The following is a 19,906-nucleotide window of genomic DNA, read 5'->3' on the forward strand; positions in this document are numbered from 1 at the left end:
GTAAGTGCTTGAATGAACTTTTGTAGAGTTCGGCAAAGAAACCGGCTAACAGAGTTATATCTGTAGGTATACTGACAGGTCGTCCCAAAGAGGAGATGCCCGGATCTGCGGGCGATCTTCTGCCAGAGCTCTCACAACTGCACAAACAAGTTCGGCAGGTGATGCAGGGCATTGCCCAGGCCTTGTGGCCATCCGCCTCCCTGCCAGGAGGCATGGGGGAGCTCGTAGAGATGCTCAAGGGAGTGCGGCGACGCTTCCGATTACGGAAGTTATCTGCCTGCCGACAAGGTACAAGGGAAGCCTAGGCCATGGTGAAGACGCGATATACCAAGGCTGACCCGAACCATATTGCCGAGGTCGGACCTGTAGGGTCTAATGGGAAAGAGATCCTCGTTAGTCTGGTATATGACCAGGTAAAATTAGCCGCAAAGTATTGCCAATAGGATTGTAGGCTAGATAGCCTGTTGGATGGTATAGAAGAAGAATTTAGTTAGTCTAAGTGACTGTGTACTTCAAGTGACATATTTTGTCCCTAGCTGGATTGTAAATCATTTGTCATGGCGGACCGTTTTGCTTCGACCTCCGGACCCGACAGTCCGGAGTGTATCCGAATACCCGCTCAGTTATGTAAAAACCGGGGTACGCGTGGAAACCAGGCGTAGGGGTCATAAGTGCTTGAATAGACAAGTAGCCAACTAGCTATGTTATATTACATGGATAGTAAGAAACATCTTCCAGGGAGAATAGTTCCGTTAAGGGTTCCTTTCCCTAGGTATGCATGCATTAATGTGCATGTCCGAACTGCGAAAGGAGACACAGGATATAAACATCTAGGGGCATGTATTGCAATAAGTAAAAGCCATCTTTTGTTCACCGACCGAATATTCCCTTAAGAACGCTAGCTTTCGGCTTCACCCAGTCTGAGGTACACATCCGGCTGACCCGTCAGTAACAATCGTAGAGGTGCTCCCCCTATGCCCTAGCCGAATTAACGGGGACGTAGGGCATAAATACAAGAGACAGGCAACCCAGCTTGGCCAAAACTTAAGTCATATCGATGCATATAATGGCGAAGAAAAGGTACATGTGGAAAAGTAACACATGAGCACGGGGCATAGAGCCCAGAACATAATTATATTAAGCTTCTGTATAAGAAGCCCCCAGGTATAATGAGCACGCATGGCGCGTCAAGATTGTGTAGTCAAGACACATTTTAATCTTTTAAGGCCGTGAAGAAAAAGGGAAGAAAGAAAGAAAGACAGATAGCGGATATATATATATATATATATATATATATATATATATATATATATATATATACATAAACACTATTTTCTGATCACGGGATCAGAATAATATTCTGTTCACAACCTGACCTGCCCCGCTAGTAGTACGTTGAACTTCCCCTGTACTAGGTTGAACTTCCGCTAACATTGCCCAAATGGGGCTTGCGATATACCGTTGGAAAGCTATGGACACCAATATCATGACCCAACTTAAATTTTTGACAAAACATAAGCAGTTTAAGAGCAGTTTTGAAAACCGTTTTTTCTTCGTACAAAAAACGTGAATTGTATTTTCGGTCGCATTTCTAAACCGTTTATCGGAATGAGGCATATAATATGGCGTTGGAAAGCTGCTGCAAAACCGCTCCTTCCACATGTTGAAAGTTTTCTCTAATTCCCTATGGTTAAAGAGTAATTTGAAAAAACGTAAAATTTCGTAAACCAAACAGCTGAGTTCGTATTTTCGATGTCATTTCTAAACGGCTAATCCAATTGAGGCATATGATATGGTGTTGGAAAGCTTATGAAAATGCGCTACTTTTTCATCTAGAAAGTTTTTTTCTAATTTTGAATGGTTTAAGAGTAATTTAGAAAATGGTCCAAGTTCTACCGAGTTCGTATTTTCAGGCTAATTTTTTAACCGTGCGTCCGAATGCAGCAAATGATATGGCATTGGAAAGCTTCAGCAAATGCAAAACTTTTTGGTATATATTGTTTCTCCCAATTCTTTACGGTTTTAAGTCAGTTTTGAAAATAGCTAAAAAAGTATTTTCGCCGTATTTTCTACAAATTTTATCGGAATGGGGCAAATAATATATCGTTGAAAAGCTACGAAAAATGCGAAACTTTTTCATGTTGATGGTTTTCTCCGATTACCAGCCGTTTTCAAGTAACTGTGAAAATGGCGAGATCATTCGTTCTGCCTTTATCGCGAAACTGATTCTTCGAAAATGCACCGCGTGAAGAACCTGAACTTCTCGGCATGTCTACTTGAACTTCACTCTATTTTTCACGTGCTTTTTTTGCTCGTAGATCTCCATCCACTGCTAGTAGCTCTCCATCCATTCACCGGAATTGAGCAAGTGATATACCGATGGAAAGCTGCTGTATACACGCAACTTCCTCGTGTTGATCATTTTTTCATACTCGCGATGATTTTAAAAGTTTTTCATCTAAAATTCATTCAGCGTAGTAGTCAAACTTCTTGCTGTTTTCACGTTGAACTTCTGTGACATATTTTCCTTTGTAATTTTCTCATCCATTTCGTCAGTTTTACACAAATGATATTCTTTTTGTACAAACCTCTCTCATAATATATTTTTAACTTTCTCCGACCGAGGACTTGAACTTACACAAATGATATTCCTGTCATTTTGAAGTAAATTAGAGAAATGACGAGAGCATGATTTCTGCCTTCATTGCGAATGGAAACGCACTGCGTGAAGTAGTTGAACTTCTCGGGCATGTCTGTTTGAACCTCACTCTGTTCTCGATGTGCAGTCTTTTGCACCGCGTGAAGTAGTTGAACTTCCGGGGCAAGTCTGTTTGAACTTCACTCTGTTTCACTTTATTGTATTTTTCTTATATGAAATGCACACCATGTTGTACGTGAACTTCCAGTTGTTATCACTTTGAACTTCTCTCTGGTTTGAGAGAATTATTTTAAAACACCAAAAACAATATTTTTGTATGTGGTTTTGGACATATAAATACATGGTGAACATCTTTCATAAGAATTTTTGAACGTTCCCGGGCCGAGCACTTGAACTTCTAGCAACATTTTTTAGGCTTCTGCTTTGTTCTTATTTTTTTCTCACACAAAACACGCACCATGCAGTACATGAATTTTCGACGGTTATCAACCTAAACTTCTCTATGTTTTGCTATAGTAACAAAAAAAACAAAGTTTTTTGTAGACATCGAACCGCTCTAACATTTTAATTTGAACTTTGTTTTGTTATTTTTAAAATATGAAAATTGGAGTTTTGCTAGAAACATCGAACTTCTTCGTTATTTTGAATTGAACCTATTGGTTTTATTCTTTAGTAACCAAATAAAATCAGAGTTTTTAAATAAATATCAAAGTACTCCACATTTTCAAATTGAACTTCTTGGTTTTATTCTTCAGTAATGAAAAAACTGAGTTTTATATATACATTGAACCACTTCATTTTCTAAAATTGAACTTCTTGGTTTAAACTTTAGTCTCGGGGGAAATCTAAGTTTTTTTATAAAATCAAACAACTTCATTTTTTGTTTTTTGTTTATAAGTTGTCTTTTAAAATTGTCCAAAATGATGTTTTTCTTTGTTTTTTGAACTTGAAATCCTAGGTTTTTATATACTTTGAACTTCTGTGTTAATTTAATTTGAACTTCGCATTTGTTATTTTTGAGTAAAGAGTTGTTTTTGTTTAATACATAAACATCGAATTTGAGTATTTTTCAATTTGAACTTCATGGTTGATTCTTTCATAATAATCGATATCCGGATTTTTTTTCCTTCTAAAACGGTATGGTCCTAGATTTTTGAACAAACATCAAACCACTTCGTTGTTTTTGTTTGAACTTCTAATTTTCTAAAAACTATTCTTTTTTAACCTTTTTTAGTTCTTCCTTTTATTTTAATTTAAACTTCTTATTTTATTCTTTAGTAACGAGGAAAAATCTTAGTTTTTTATAAAGTTTGAACTTCTCAATTTTTTTAATTTGAACTTCTTAGTTTAATTCTTAGATTTTTTTTAAATAAGCATCAATCATTTTTTAAATCGAACATCATACTTTTATTTTTCCTAGAAACAGAAATAGTTTTGGGTTTTTCGTATAGATGGAAATACTCCCATATTTTTAATTTGAACTTCTTGATTTATTCTTTAGTAACGAGAAAAATCAAAGTTTTTTGAAAAACACTAAACTTGTCCAAATTTTAAATTTGAACTTCTTGTTTTTATTTAGTATAGTAACGTAAAAACAATGAATAGCTCTATTATTTAAATTTGAACTTCTAAATTTTATTAGAAACCGAGGAAATCAGTTTTTATAAACTTCTTGGAAGTGCTCTTTATTTTAATTTTGTGGGAAACCATGGTTGCACGACAAGGGAAGAGGTGCACATGGGTAGAGGTGGGCAACCATGGCTACACGCGCTCAAAGGGTGCGACTGCAGCAACGTGGCACATGAGGTCGTGCACCGACGTTTTTTGTATGCATCGAACCTGGTTGGTTTTTAAATTTGAACTTCATGGATATATTTTTATTAAAACAGGGAAATTTGATCTTTATAAACATTGAACATGGCTGTTTTTTTCTATTCGAACTTCTGTACATGTCAACAAGTGAAATGTGCAAACAGAATTCACGTGCGTGGTCGCTAAAAAGCACCTATGCTGGTACTCAGTAGAACAAGTGTTTTGGCCCGCATATATCCATCAAATTTTTTTCAAGTCACCAGAAAATGTAAAAGCGAAATCAGGGGCGTGTAGAAGCCAGTGGCACATAAACACAAACACCTTACGGGCACAAAACTGCACGCACTACTTCTCATTCTATAATCACCAAACGTCACCAATACAAATGTCTGAACTTCGCCAACCATCAAGTAGTTTTTACCCAATTGAAAATGCTTTTTTACACAATTATCTGCATCGCACTCACGCCAATAGCACACATGCACACGTCCATGGTAGAGAAAGCCGAATGGGAAAGAATGGGCCATCGGCTTCCTCCTTCCTCGGCCATGGATGCGAGCGGTGGTTGTTGTAGCTCGGGGGAGCAGGGAAGACTGTCGGCGGCCTCGAGCATGGCCGGAGCTAGCTTGTCTGCAGAGCAGCCCGCCAGGGCCGTGGGAGACGGTGACCCCATGACCTCCCGAAGCCAGGATCTGATAGGAATCGGCGTCTTGCTCGCCGACCGGGAAGAGGGCAAGGGCGGGTCAAACTCTTGCTCGGTAGTGGGCCGGGGGCTGGGCGGCTGGCGGCTAGAGATGCTTTGGGTGGCAGGGCTCCGGTGGTGGCATGTGGCTGTGGAGGGAAGAAGGTCACGGTGGAAGTTGGAGGAAGGTCGTGGTGGCAAGTGGAGCAAGCTCGCGCGGTGACAGGTTCCTAGTGATGGGAGGTAGGTTGGTGTGGATTGCGGCGGCGCGATCCACATCGTGGGACGGTGGAGGCGGCCCGATCCGGGGCGAGGAACGATGGTGGCGGCGCGATCCGCGGCAAGCGACGGTGGCGGCACCGGTCTGAGATGATGGCGCGATTCGCGATGAGGGATGGTGCCGGAGCCGGTTGGGGCGGTGGCACGCTCCGGGAGACGACGACAGCGCCGATTGAGGGCGGTGGCAATGGATGGTGGGTAGTGGGGCGGTTAGCGATGGATGGTGGGTCGGGGGGCTGATGCATGTGGGCTTTTTTTCCTGTTCGTGCCAACTCGGGAGTTCAGGAGGACCCTATCGGGCCCTTATAGGGCTGGAAGTTTTCAGAATAACTATTCTAATCCCGGGATTAGAATAGTGCTATCCTATATATATATACATATATATATACATATATATATATATATATATATATATATATATAAAGGCGGAGGTAAGGAGACGAACCTAGAGTCCGACACTAGGCGTAGAACCTTCGGAGTCTGGCCGCGTTCCATGGGTTTGGCTCGAGTTGATTGTCTGATGCATCACGCAGACGGTACGCTCCACCGGTTAGAACTTTGTCAATGATGAAGGGACCTTCCCATTTGGGCTTGAGCTTGTCCTTTTTCTTCTCTGGTAGGCATAGAATGACTTCGCCAACATTATAAGTTTTGGCCCGTACTTCTCTGCGTTGATACCGTCGAGCCTATTGCTGATAGAATGTGGAGCAGGCTTTTGCAACGTCATGCTCCTCCTCCAGGACGTCTAAATTGTCCTGCCGATCAAGCTCGGCTTCTTTCTCTTCGTACATGCACACTCAAGGTGAGTCATGTATGATGTCGCAGGGCAGTACCGCCTCTGCGATGTACACCAGAAAAATGGTGTGTATCCGGTAGTGCGATTCGGCGTGGTCCGCAGCCCCCATAGTACGGAGTCGAGCTCCTCAACCCAGTGTGTATCTGATTCCTTCAAGGATCGCACTAATATGTGTTTAATGCCGCTCATAATAAGACCATTTGCTTGTTTGACTTGACCGTTTGTTTGGGGGTGATAGACGGAGGCATAATCGAGCTTAATGCCCCTATTGCCGCACCAAGTTTTTACCTCGTCAGCTGTGAAGTTCGAGCCGTTATCGGTGATAATGCTGTGGGGGACACCATAACGGTGTACAACCCCGGATATGAAGTCTATCACTGGTCCGGACTCATCCGTTTTAACTGGTTTGGCTTCTATCCATTTGGTGAATTTATCCACCATGACAAATAGGTAATTTTTCTTATGGCTTCCTCCTTTAAGGGGTCCGACCATATCAAGCCCCCAAACCGCAAAGGGCCAAGTAATGGGGATTGTTTGGAGAGTGGTATTTGGCATATGGCTTTGGTTTGCAAAAGGCTGGCAACCGACGCAATGTTGGATGAGGTCCTGTGCGTCTGCTCGGGCTATCGGCCAGTAGAAACCTGTACGGAAGGCCTTGCTTACAAGGGCCCGAGCTGCGGCGTGATGGCCGCCGAGTCCAGAATGAATTTCTGCCAAAAGTTCTCATCCTTCCTATTCAGAGATGCACCTTTGAAGTACTCCGGTAGCGCTTTTCTTACAAAGCTCTCCCTCATGGACCTTGTAGGCTTTAGACCGCCGCACAATGCAATGTGCATCGTTTTGGTCCTCAGGGAGTTCTTGCCTATTTAGGTAAGCCAAGAAGGGTTTTGTCCATGGGGCGATGATATCCATAATCACGTGGGCCGAAGGTGTTATTTTGGTGGCGGAGCCTACGATTACGTCAAAGTGTTCGGGGTCTGGTGTTGTGGCCGGATCCGGACTGTTGTTGCCGGTCTCCCCTTCCCACACCACGGATGGCTTAAACAGCCTTTCCAAGAATATATTAGGTGGGACAGGGTCACGCTTAGCGCCGATGCGGGCGAGGACATCCGCCGCTTGATTGTTTTCTCGGACCACATGGTGGAATTTGAGCCCCTCAAATCGAGCTAACATTTTGAGGATGGCATTGCGGTAAGCCGCCATTTTTGGGTCCTTGGCGTCAAAGTCTCCATTTATTTGAGATATTGCAAGGTTTGAATCCCCACGCACCTCTAGGCGTTGAATGCCCGTGGAGACTGCCATCCGGAGACCATGCAACAGGGCCTCATATTCTGCTACATTGTTGGAGTCTGTGTATAATAATTGGAGTACGTATTGGACTGTATCTCCGGTGAGGGATGTCAGGACGACGCCTGCCCCCAGACCAGCCAGCATCTTAGAGCCGTCGAAGTGCATGATCCAATTGGAGTACGCGTCGTACTCTTTAGGGAGTTCGGCTTCTGTCCATTCGGCGATGAAATCAGCCAGTACTTGCGACTTAATGGCTCGCCGTGGATTGTATGTTATGTCGAACGGGAGGAGCTCAATAGCCCATTTAGCAATCCGGCCCGTGGCATCGCGGTTATTTATTATGTCGTTGAGTGGTACTTCAGAGGCCACTGTAATTGAACATTCGTGAAAGTAGTGTCGTAGTTTCCGGGATGCCATGAAGACTGTGTATGCTATCTTTTGATAATGTGGGTACCGCGATTTGCATGGAGTGAGGACGGTGGATATGTAGTATACCGGCTTTTGAAGCGGGAACTTATGTCCATCCGTCTCTCGTTCGATGACGATCACTGCGCTTACAACCTGGTGTGTTGCCGCTATATATAACAACATTGGTTCGCCGATATTTGGAGCGGCCAAGATTGGGTTGCTAGCCAAGAGGGCTTTTATTTATTCCAATTCGACCGTGGCCGCATCTGTCCACTCGAAGTGTTTGGTGCGTCGAAGAAGGCGATAAAGAGGTAATGCCTTTTCTCCCAATCGAGAGATAAAACGGCTTAAGGAAACCACGCATCCGGTTCATTTCTGGATTTGCTTGAGGTCTGTTGGGATAGCCAACTGTGACAAAGCTCGGATTATAGCTGGATTTGCTTAAATTCCTCTATTGGAAACGATGAAGCCCAAGAGCTTTCCGGCGGGCATGCGGAAAACGCATTTTTCTAGATTGAGCTTAATGTCATATGTTCGGAGATTGTCGAACGTAAGCCTCAAGTAGTCTATTAAAGATTTGACGTGTCTGGTTTTAATGACCACATCATCTACGTATGCCTCCATTGTTTTGCCGATTTGTGTTTCCAGGCATGTTTGAATCATGCGTTGATAGGTTGCACCGGCGTTTTTGAGCCCGAAAGGCATGGTGATAAAGCAGAAGGGGCCGTATGGAGTGATGAATATCGTTGCGGCTTGATCGGACTCCGCCATCTTGATTTGATGGTATCCGGAGTATGCGTCGAGGAAACACAATGAGTCGTGTCCTACGGTAGCGTCGATAATTTGACCGATGCGGGGGAGAGGTGAGGGAGTCCTGGATTAGGGGTTCCTCAGACAGCCGGACTATATACTTTGGCCAAACTGTTGGACTATGAAGATACAAGATTGAAGAGTTCGTCCCGTGTCCAGGTGGGACTCTCCTTTGCGTGGAAGGCAAGCTTGGCAATTCGGATATGTAGATCTCCTCCCTTGTAACCGACTCGGTGTAACCCTAGCACCCTCCGGTGTCTATATAAACTGGAGGGTTTAGTCCGTTGGACAACAACAATCATAATCATAGGCTAGCTTCTAGGGTTTAGCCTCTATGATCTCGTGGTAGATCAACTCTTGTAATACTCATGTCATCAAGATCAATCAAGTAGGAAGTAGGGTATTACGTCCATCGCGAGGGCCCGAACCTGGTTAAACATTGTGTCCCCTGCCTCTTGTTACCATCAGCCTTAGACAAACAGTTCGGGACCCCTACCCGAGATCTGTCGGTTTTGACACCGATATTGGTGCTTTCATTGAGAGTTTCACTGTGTCGTCATGATAAGGCCTGATGGCTCGTATGGTTGTCAAGGACAACATTACCTCCGGGGGAGCCCTGGCTGTAGGCCAAACTCTCCGACTAGGCGGCTTCGTCATGACCGCCCGTTCGACTGTAGCACCGACGATGACTTCTCGGGTCATCAAAAACAGCATCCACGTCGACTCGGGATTCACCGAATAGATGGAATCAATGGAGCTCTCTTCCTAGAACGAGCTCTTGTATCACATCGCCGCATTGGGAGTCGCTACAGACTATGATCGGATCGGGCTTAAACCCGACCAAAGGGAGATTAACTCTCCGCCGGTCACCCATCAGATAGCGGCGCTGGAGGAGCGATGCAACGATTCTTCCTCTATTTTGAGGACAAACTATGTCCGGATTCCTGAGCTCTCCGAGCCGGATACCCGTCTACGGGAGGACAGGGCCCAAGCTTCGAACCTAGAATCGGACAGCGGGCCAGAACTATGGGGCAACGTCCCAGAGCCCGAACTGCCAAGCTCAGAAACTCCTCTGCCCCTGGGTCTTAGATCGGGTCAGGGTTTGGACTTAAATCTACCCACCCACCCTCACATAAGTGATCTTTCCCACATTAGACAAGAGCCCCAAGAGACAGTACATCACTATTGGGCCAGATTCCTCCTTGTAATGAGCAAGGTCAAGGACTGTCGTGAGGAAGAAGCAATTTCATTCTTTTGCAAAAATTGCACGGATAAGGGAATCCTCAACGCCATAAGTCATCGTGACATAGTACACTTCGCTGACTTGGCGGTCCTAGTATAGAAGTACTTTGCGATGGAAAGCACCAGGAAAACCCAAACAAAATTCTAGGATCCTCCGATTCTTACTAAACCCTCCGTCCGAACTAAAAGGGTGTGCTCTCATAAGTCACCCGATCCAGTTACAAAGAAACCAAAGCCCACTACAAGGCGAGGAACCGTATTGGAGGGATGGCTCAATGGACCATGCAAAATTCACAGTACATCGGATACCATGCCAACACATAGCCTTAGGGCATGTTGGATACTCCGGCAGGTGGCCAAGAGCGGCGAGGACCTCCTCATCAACAATACCACAGAGCACCATCCCGTGGAAGATAACAATATAGTACTGATAGTCTTCGAGACTTTTGCCTCAAATAATAGGCGCAAGCGAGCACTCCGCAGCCTCGCTGAAGTATGCCACATTGCAACAATAATCCATGGAACGACACGGCTATAACCTTCAATGCCAGTGACGAACCTCAATTCCGAACAGTCCGAGCACCATCCACTTTGGTCCTTAGTCCAATTGTGGACAACTTCCGGCTTACTAAAGTGCTCGTGGACGGTGGCAGCGGATTAAACCTCATCTACGAGGAGACTCTTCGCAAAATGGAAATAGACAAGATCCGCATCGAGCAAAGCAGCACGACCTTTAGAGGAATAATCCCTAGTCAGGAGGCACGATGTGCGGGAAAAATCACACAAGATGTGGTATTCGGCACGCTGGAGAATTATAGGTCCGAAGAAATTACATTCCAAGTGGCCCCGTTTAGTAGCGGATACCACACCCTTTTAGGGCGGGACGCATTCATGATCTTCCAAGCTATACCCCATTATGGGTACATGAAGCTCAAGATGCCCGGGCCAAATGGAATAATCACTCTAGCTAGTGATCCGGACATAGCACTCCATGCCGAAAATAAAACCGCCGCACTGGACCTCGAGGCATTATCTGAAGCCCTCGCGGCCGAAGAATTAACTGCGTTGCGCTCCAAAGTGGATAGGGATGACGTGATACTCGACAAAAGACCCAAATCCACCTCTTTTAAACCAGCGGACGAAACAGTCAAATTCCAGGTCCACCCAACGGACCCTACAAAACAGCATCCATTGGGGCACAACTGAACCCCACAGCATACGCCTCACTACGGGAGTTCTTGCGCGAGAATTGGGACATCTTCGCCTGGCATCCTTCAGACATGCCAGGAATCCCACGCAGATTGGCCGAGCATAGCCTAAACATTCTAAAGGGATTCAAGCCGGTCAAACAGACTCTTCGGCGTTTCTCAGAGCCTAAGCGGCAAGCCATGGGAGAAGAGCTAGCCAAGTTACTCGAGGCCGGATTCATTAGAGAAATAAAACACCCGGACTGGCTAGCAAACCTGGTGATGGTACCAAAGAAGGACAAATCCTGGCGCCTATGTGTCGATTTCAATGACCTTAACAAGGCTTGCCCCAAGGATCCCTTCCCCCTCCCCCGCATCGATCAAATTATCGATGCTACCGCAGGACACGACTCATTGTGTTTCCTCGACGCATACTCCAGATACCATCAAATCAAGATGGCGGAGTCCGATCAGGCCGAAACGACATTCATCACCCCATATAGCCCCTTCTGTTTTAACACCATGCCTTTCGGGCTCAAAAACGCCGGCGCAACCAATCAACGCATGATTCAGACATGCTTGGAAGCACAAATCGGCAAAATATTGGAGGCATACGTAGACGATGTGGTCATTAAAACCAGACATGTCAAATCCTTAATAGACGACTTGAGGCTTACGTTCGACAATCTACGAACATATGACATCAAGCTCAATGCAGAAAAATGCGTTTTCGGCGTACCCGTCGGAATGCTCTTGGGCTTCATCGTTTCCAATATAGGAATTGAAGAAAATCCAGCTAAAATCCAAGCTCTGTCATAGTTGGCTACCCCAACAGACCTCAAGCAAATCCAGAAATTAACTGGATGCGTGGCTGCCTTAAGCTGCTTTATCTCCCGACTGGGAGAAAAGGCATTACCTCTTTATCGCCTTCTTCGGTGCATCGAGCACTTCAAGTGGACGGATGCGGCCACAGCCAGATTCGAAGAAATAAAAGCCCTCTTGGCCAGCAACCCAAATCTTGGCCGCGCCAAATATCGGCGAACCAATGATGTTATATATAGCAGCAACACACCAGGTTGTAAGCGCAGTGCTCGTCGTTGAATGAGAGACGGACGGACATAAGTTCCCGCTTCAAAAGCCGGTATACTACGTATCCACTGTCCTCACTCCATGCAAATCACGGTACCCACATTATCAAAAGATAGCATACGCGGTCTTCATGGCATCTCGAAAACTATGACACTACTTTCAAGAGTGTTCAATTACGGTGGGCTCTGAAGTACCACTCAACGACATAAGAAATAATCGTGATGCCACGGGCCGGATTGCTAAATGGGCTATTGACCTCCTCCCGTTCGACATAACATACAAACCACGGCGAGCCATTAAGTCGCAAGTACTGGATGATTTCGTCGCCAAATGGACAGAAGCCGAACTCCCTAAAGAGTACGACGCGTACTCCAATTGGATCATGCACTTCGACGGCTCTAAGATGCTGGCTGGTCTGGGGGCGGGCGTCGTCCTGACATCCCCCACCGGAGATACAATCCAATATGTACTCCAAATATTATACAGAGACTCCAACAATGCAGCAGAATATGAGGCCCTGTTGCATGGTCTCCGGATGGCAGTCTCCATGTGCATTCAACGCCTAGAGGTGCGTGGGGATTCGAACCTCACAATATCTCAAATAAATGGAGACTTTGATGCCAAGGACCCAAAAATGGTGGCTTACCGCAATGCCGTCATCAAAATGTCAGCTCGGTTCGAGGGGCTCGAATTCCACCATGTGGTCCGAGAAACAATCAAGCGGCGGATATCCTTGCCCGCATCGGCGCTAAGTGCGACCCCGTCCCACCTAATATCTTCTTGGAAAGGTTGTTTAAGCCATCTGTGGTGTGGGAAGGGGAGACCGGCAACATCATCCAGGATCTGGCCACAACACCAGATCCTGAACACTCTGACGTAATCGGAGGCTCCGCCACTGAAATAACACCTTTGACCCACGTGATTATGGCTGTCATCGCCCCATGGACAAAACCCTTCTTGGCTTACCTAAATAGGCAAGAACTCCCTGAGGACCCAAACAAGGCACGTTGCATTATGCGGCGGTCTAAAGCCTACAAGGTCCATGAGGGAGAGCTTTATAAGAAAAGGGCTACCGAAGTACTTCAAAGATGCATCTCCGAAGAGGAAGGACGGCAACGTTTGGCAGAAATTCATGCTGGACTCGGCGGCCACCACGCTGCAGCTTGGCCCCTTGTAAGCAAGGCCTTCCATACAGGTTTCTACTGGCCAACAACCCGAGCAGACGCATAGGACCTCGTCCAACATTGTGTCGGTTGCCAGCTCTTTGCAAACCAAAGTCACATGCCACCTACTACTCTCCAAACAATCCCTATTACTTGGCCCTTTGCGGTCTGGGGGCTTGATATGGTCGGACCCCTTAAAGGAGGAAGCCATAAGAAAAAGTACCTATTGGTCATGGTGGATAAATTCACCAAATGGACAGAAGCCAAATCAGTTACAACGGCCGAGTCCGGACCAGTGATAGACTTCATATCTAGGGTTCTACACCGTTATGGTGTCCCCCATAGCATCATCACTGATAACGGTTCAAACTTCACAGCTGACGAGGTAAAAACTTGGTGCGGCAACATGGGCATTAAGCTCGATTATGCCTCCATCTATCACCCCCAAACAAATGGTCAAGTCGAACGAGCAAATGGTCTTATTATGAGCGGCATTAAACCCAGATTAGTGCGATCCTTGAAGGAATCAGATACGCACTGGGTTGAGGAGCTCCACTCCGTACTATGGGGGCTACGGACCACGCCGAATCGCACTACCGGATACACACCGTTTTCTATGGTGTACGGCGCAGAGGCGGTACTGCCCTGCGACATCATTCATGACTCACCTCGAGTGCGCATGTATGAAGAGAAAGAAGCCGAGCTTGATCGGCAGGACAGTTTAGACGCCCTGGAGGAGGAGCATGACGTTGAAAAAGCCCGCTCCGCATTCTATCAGCAACAGGCTGGACGGTATCAAAGCAGAGAAGTACGGTCCAGAACTTATAACGTTGGCAAACTCGTTCTACGCCTACCAGAGAAGAAAAAGGACAAGCTCATGCCCAAATGGGAAGGTCCCTTCGTCATTGACAAAGTTCTAACCGGTGGAGCGTACCGTCTACAGGATGCATCGGACAATCGACTCGAGCCAAACCCATGGAATGCGGCCAGACTCCGAAGGTCCTACGCCTAGTGCCAGACTCTATGTTCGTCTCCTTCCCTCCGCCCTTTTTATATATATATCTGCTATCTGTTTTTCTTTCTTTCTTTCTTCCCTTTTTCTTCACGGCCTTAAAAGGTTAAAATGTGTCTTGACTACACAATCTTGACGCGCCATGCGTGCTCATTATACCTGGGGGCTTCTTATACAGAAGCTCAATATAATTACGTTTCGGGCTCTATGCCCCCTGCACATGTGTTACTTTTCCACATTAACCTTTTCTTCGCCATTATATGCATCGATATGACTTAAGTTTTGGCCAAGCTGGGTTGCCTGGCTCTTGTGTTTATGCCCTACGTTCCCATTAATTCGGCTAGGGCATAAGGGGAGCACCTCTGCGATTGTTACTGCCAGGTCAGCCGGATGTGTTCCTCAGACTGGGTGAAGCCGAAAGCTAGCATTCTTAAGGGAATATTCAGTTGGTGAACAAAAGATGACTTTTACTTATTGCAATACATGCCCCCAGATGTTTATATCCTGCGTCTTTTTTCACAGTTCGGACATGCACATTAATGCATGCATACCCAGGAAAAGGAACCCTTAACGGAACTATTCTCCCTGGAAGATGTTTCTTACTAATCATGTAATATAACATAGCTAGTTGGTTACTTGTCTGTTCAAGCACTTATGACCCCTACGCCTGGTTTCCACGCGTACCCCAGTTTTTATATAACTGAGTGGGTATTCGAATACACTCCGGACTGTCGAGTCCGGAGGTCGAAGCGAAAAGGTCCGCCATGACAAATGATTTAAAATCCGGCTCGAGACAATATATGTCACTTGAAGTACACAATCACTTAGACTGACTAAATTCTTCGTCTATACCATCCAACAGGTTGTCTAGCCTACAATCATGTTGGGAATACTTTGCGGCTAATTCTACCTGGTCATACACCAGACTAACGGGGATCTCTTTCCCATCAAACCCCATAGGTCCGACCTCGGCCATGTGGTTCGGGTCAGCCTTGGTATATTGCGTCTTCACCATGGCCCAGGCTTCCCTTGCACCTTGTCAGCAGGCAGATATCTTCCATAAGCGGAAGCGCCGCCGTGCTCCCTTAAGCATCTCTACGAGCTCCCCCATGCCTCCTGGCAGGGAGGCGGAGGGCGGATGGCCACAAGGCCTGGGCCATGCCCTGCATCACCTGCCGAACTTGTTCGTGCAGTTGTGAGAACTCTGGTAGAAGATCGCGCGCAGCCCCGGGCATCTCCTCTTCGGGACGACCCGTCAGCATACCTACAAATACAACTCTGTTAGCTGGTTTCTTCGCCGAACTCCATAAAACTTTGTTCAAGCACTTACCAAAAATGCCGCGTCAAAGCTCCTTATTATCCTTTACGGAGTCAGCTAGCTGGGCCCGAACGTCTTTCAGTTCAACGCACAGCCGGGTATTGGCATCTTGGAGATCGTTTTTCTCCTACCTAACCCGTGTAAGCACCCGCTCGCCAGCCTCTAGCTGTCGTTGAGCATGTTGCTCGTCCCCTCGCACGACCTTCAGATTCACTCCGGGATCATCTGTAGAATCTATTGTTAGATTTGCATGCATGCCGAATAATAATTGGTACATATCATTTCATCCTTTTCGATCAGAACAAGTGTTACCAGATGGGGCCCTCTTAGACTCCTTCATTTCGGCAACTGCGGCCCATAGCTGGGCTTTGCACTCCTCCAGCTCTTGAGATAACTGGGTATTCTTCTCCGTAAGAACCTACGCATATAATGATCCTTAAATCAGTTGTGCCAACTGTTTCAAGTCTCAGGGGCTACTGATATACATATATCATTTTTTCTTACCCGTATATCCTTTACATACTGGTCCGTGGCTCTGGCAAGACCATTTTGAGCAACCCGGATGTACGCGTCTCCCGAGTTGAAGGCATCAAACGCCTCTTTGGAGAAACCAGGGTCGTGGAGTATGGCCCGACGACGCCTGTGATTCATGGCACTCTCCACTTCAGAATTCGTAGCGGACAGCCTATCTGCATGCTCTATAGGAGGAACATCCGGTGTTATCCCCACGTTAGCATCTGCCCCTAAGACCAGCTCTGGAGTCCGGCTGGTGGAGGCGTGGCCGGCAGGCTCTCTGGATACGGTCCGGTGAGCATTTTTTCTGCCAAGAACAATGGACGTTATTATATTTTAAAGATGATAACCACAGAGCAGGGTTCTTTTTTCATACCTCCGCGATGGCGCCTCAGTCCTGACCGCCTTTCTTTTAAGCTTACCCGGCTTCGGTGCCCCTCGTTGGTGAGTCACCGCGGGTTCGGCATTGCGTCCCGATGGCCTTCCCTGTAAGACACCATATGTGTGCGGTGGGTGAAGTGCAAAAAAGGGATTCTTCTCGGAAGTTGGGACTCCGGTTTTACTTACATGCGATGCGGGGAACAGGCTAGGATAATCGGCTATGATGGCCACCAAGGCACCGTCGCAGCTTAACTGATAGAACGTCCTGTCGGTAACCTCCACAAATATGTCCGGATCTTCTTCGAGTCCGGGGTCGAGGGCCCGGTCAGGGTCCTCTGGCTGTGGAGACGGGCTGTGGACCTCCCTCACAGCTTTTCACAGTTTCTGCTATGAAATAGCAAGGTAAATATTTATGATGAAGAATGCGGGAAGGTCTGGAGTAAAGGTAGCAGCACACCCAGTTTGGGGGGTTGTACATGGAGAATCCATCCCATGGCTTAATGCAGATGAACTCCTCTTCCTCTCCTTTGAATAAATCAGACAGTATTTTCGCTAGAGCAGTGGTGGAGTCCGGACCTTTACGGCCGCAGCGGGTGGCATCGTCTTCTCCATTGAAGTGCCACATGGGTTTCCCTCAATACTGAAGTGGCTGCACCCCCCGGATTATACATATTGACATAACGTCGATTATTGTCAGTCCTGATTTGGCCAGCATTTTTATCCTGCCCATCAGGTAAAGGACCTCTCTGTTATCTTCCTCCTGGGGGCTCCAAGGGCGCCAGCTGCGGCATTTCTTCAAAGGGGCATTATTAAACTCAGGGAGGCCCATCTGAATAGGGTCCGGAAGGGGGACGTCCTCCATATAAAACCACTTTGAAGGCCAGTCTTCGGATGACTTCTTCGGAGTACTGAACGGGTATCCGGTCCCGGCGATGCGCCATATTTCGGCTCCGCCCACTTGATATATTGATCCCTCTTGTGTACGGGCTACTAGGCAGAATAGCCTCTTCCACAGCTCAAAATGAGCTTCGCAGCCCAGAAACAACTCACAAAGGGCGACGTAGCCGGCGATGTGTAATATGGAGGCGGGAGTAAAGTTATGCAGCTGGAGGCCATAGAACTCCAGGAGCCCGCGGAGGAACGGATGGATTGGAAATCCGAGTCCCCTCAATAAGTAAGGGACAAGGCATACCCGCTCCCCCATGGATGGGTTGGGAAAGCTCTCCACTTGCTCGCTGCCATTATAAGTGGCTAGTCTGGCTCGGACAGGGACCATATACGCAGGAGGGAGAAACCCCTGGGTCTGTAACTCTACTAATTGGCTATGAGGGATGGAACACTTCTCCCAATTGCCTGGCTTAGTGCTACGGGAGGGAGAGGAGGAGCTGCGATGGCCGACCATGATGGGATGGACTTTTCCGGGCGTGCTCCAATGGATACTCGCTATGGGAGGATGGTGTGATCTGGATCTGAGGATCCCCGACTCTTTAAATAGATGATCTACTCACATGGTTAGGGTGGCAAATGTAAAAATGCCCCAACTTCTCGCATTCGCTCGACACGTGGAAGATAGCCATTATTAAAGCACAGAAGCCGAGGAGTGGAACATTCATGGAAGCCGGACACTACTCATTACGACATGTACTCAGGATTTGGAGAAGAACCCGCCTTGCAATGCCGAAGACAATCTGCGCGTCGGACTCATCGTCATTGAAGCCTGGTTTAGGGGCTACTGAGGGAGTCCTGGATTAGGGGGTCCTCGGACAGCCGAACTATATACTTTGGCCGGACTGTTGGACTATGAAGATACAAGATTGAAGACTTCATCCCATGTCCGGGTGGGACTCTCCTTTGCGTGGAAGCAAAGCTTGGCAATTCGGATATGTAGATCTCCTCCCTTGTAACCGACTCGGTGTAACCCTAGCCCCCTCCGGTGTCTATATAAACCGGAGGGTTTAGTCCGTAGGACAACAACAATCATAATCATAGGCCAGCTTCTAGGGTTTAGCCTCTACGATATCGTGGTAGATCAACTCTTGTAATACTCATATCATCAAGATCAATCAAGCAGGAAGTAGGGTATTACCTCCATCGTAAGGGCCTGAACCTGGGTAAACATTGTGTCCCCCACCTCTTGTTTCCATCAGCCTTAGACGCACAGTTCAGGACCCCCTACCCGAGATCTTCCGGGTTTGACACCGACAAGGGGGAAGGGATCCTTGGGGCAAGCCTTGTTAAGGTCCTTGAAATCGACACATAGGCGCCATGATTTGTCCTTCTTTGGTACTATCACCAGGTTTGCTAGCCAGTCCGGATGTTTTATTTCTCTCATGAATTCGGCCTCGAGTAGCTTGGCTAGCTCTTCTCCCATGGCTTGTCGCTTAGGCTTTGAGAAACACCGAAGAGTCTGTTTGACCGGCTTGAATCCCTTCAGAATGTTTAGGCTATGCTCGGCCTGCCCATGTGGGATTCCTGGCATGTCTGAAGGATGCCAGGCGAAGATGTCCCAATTCTCGCACAAGAACTTTCGCAGTGCGGCATTTGTTGTGGGGTTCAGCTTTGCCCCGATGGATGCTATTTTTGTAGGGTCCATTGGGTGGACCTGGAATTTAAATATTTCATCCGCTGGTTTAAAAGAGGTGGACTTGGGTCTTTTGTCGAGTATCACGTCATCCCTGTCCACTGTGGAGCGCAGCGCAGTTAGTTCTTCGGCCGCGAGGGCTTCAGAAAACGCCTCGAGGGCTAGTGCGGCGCTTTTATTTTCGGTGCAGAGTGCTATGTCCGGCTCACTAGCTAGAGTGATGATTCCATTGGGCCCGGTCATCTTGAGCTTCATGTACCCGTAATGGGGTATAGCTTGGAAGATCGTGAATGCCTCCAGCCCTAAAAGGGCGTGGTATCCGCTACTAAACGGGGCCACTTGGAATGTGATTTCTTCGGACCTATAATTCTCCGGCGTGCCGAATACCACATCTAGTGTGATTTTTCCCACACATAGTGCCTCCCGACTAGGGATGATTCCTCTAAAGGTCGTGATGCTTTGCTCAATGCGGTTCTTGTCTATTTCCATTTTGCTAAGAGTCTCCTCGTAGATGAGGTTTAATCCGCTGCCACCATCCATGAGCACTTTAATAAGCCGGAAGCCGTCCACAATTGGACTAAGGACCAAAGCGGCTGGTGCTCAGGCTGTTCGGAATTGAGGTTTGTCACTGGCATTGAAGGTTATAGCCGTATCGTTCCATGGATTTATTGTTGCAATGTGGCA

The sequence above is a fragment of the Triticum aestivum genome, chromosome 2A (assembly GCF_018294505.1).
Source record: "Triticum aestivum cultivar Chinese Spring chromosome 2A, IWGSC CS RefSeq v2.1, whole genome shotgun sequence".
Lineage (NCBI taxonomy): Eukaryota > Viridiplantae > Streptophyta > Magnoliopsida > Poales > Poaceae > Triticum > Triticum aestivum.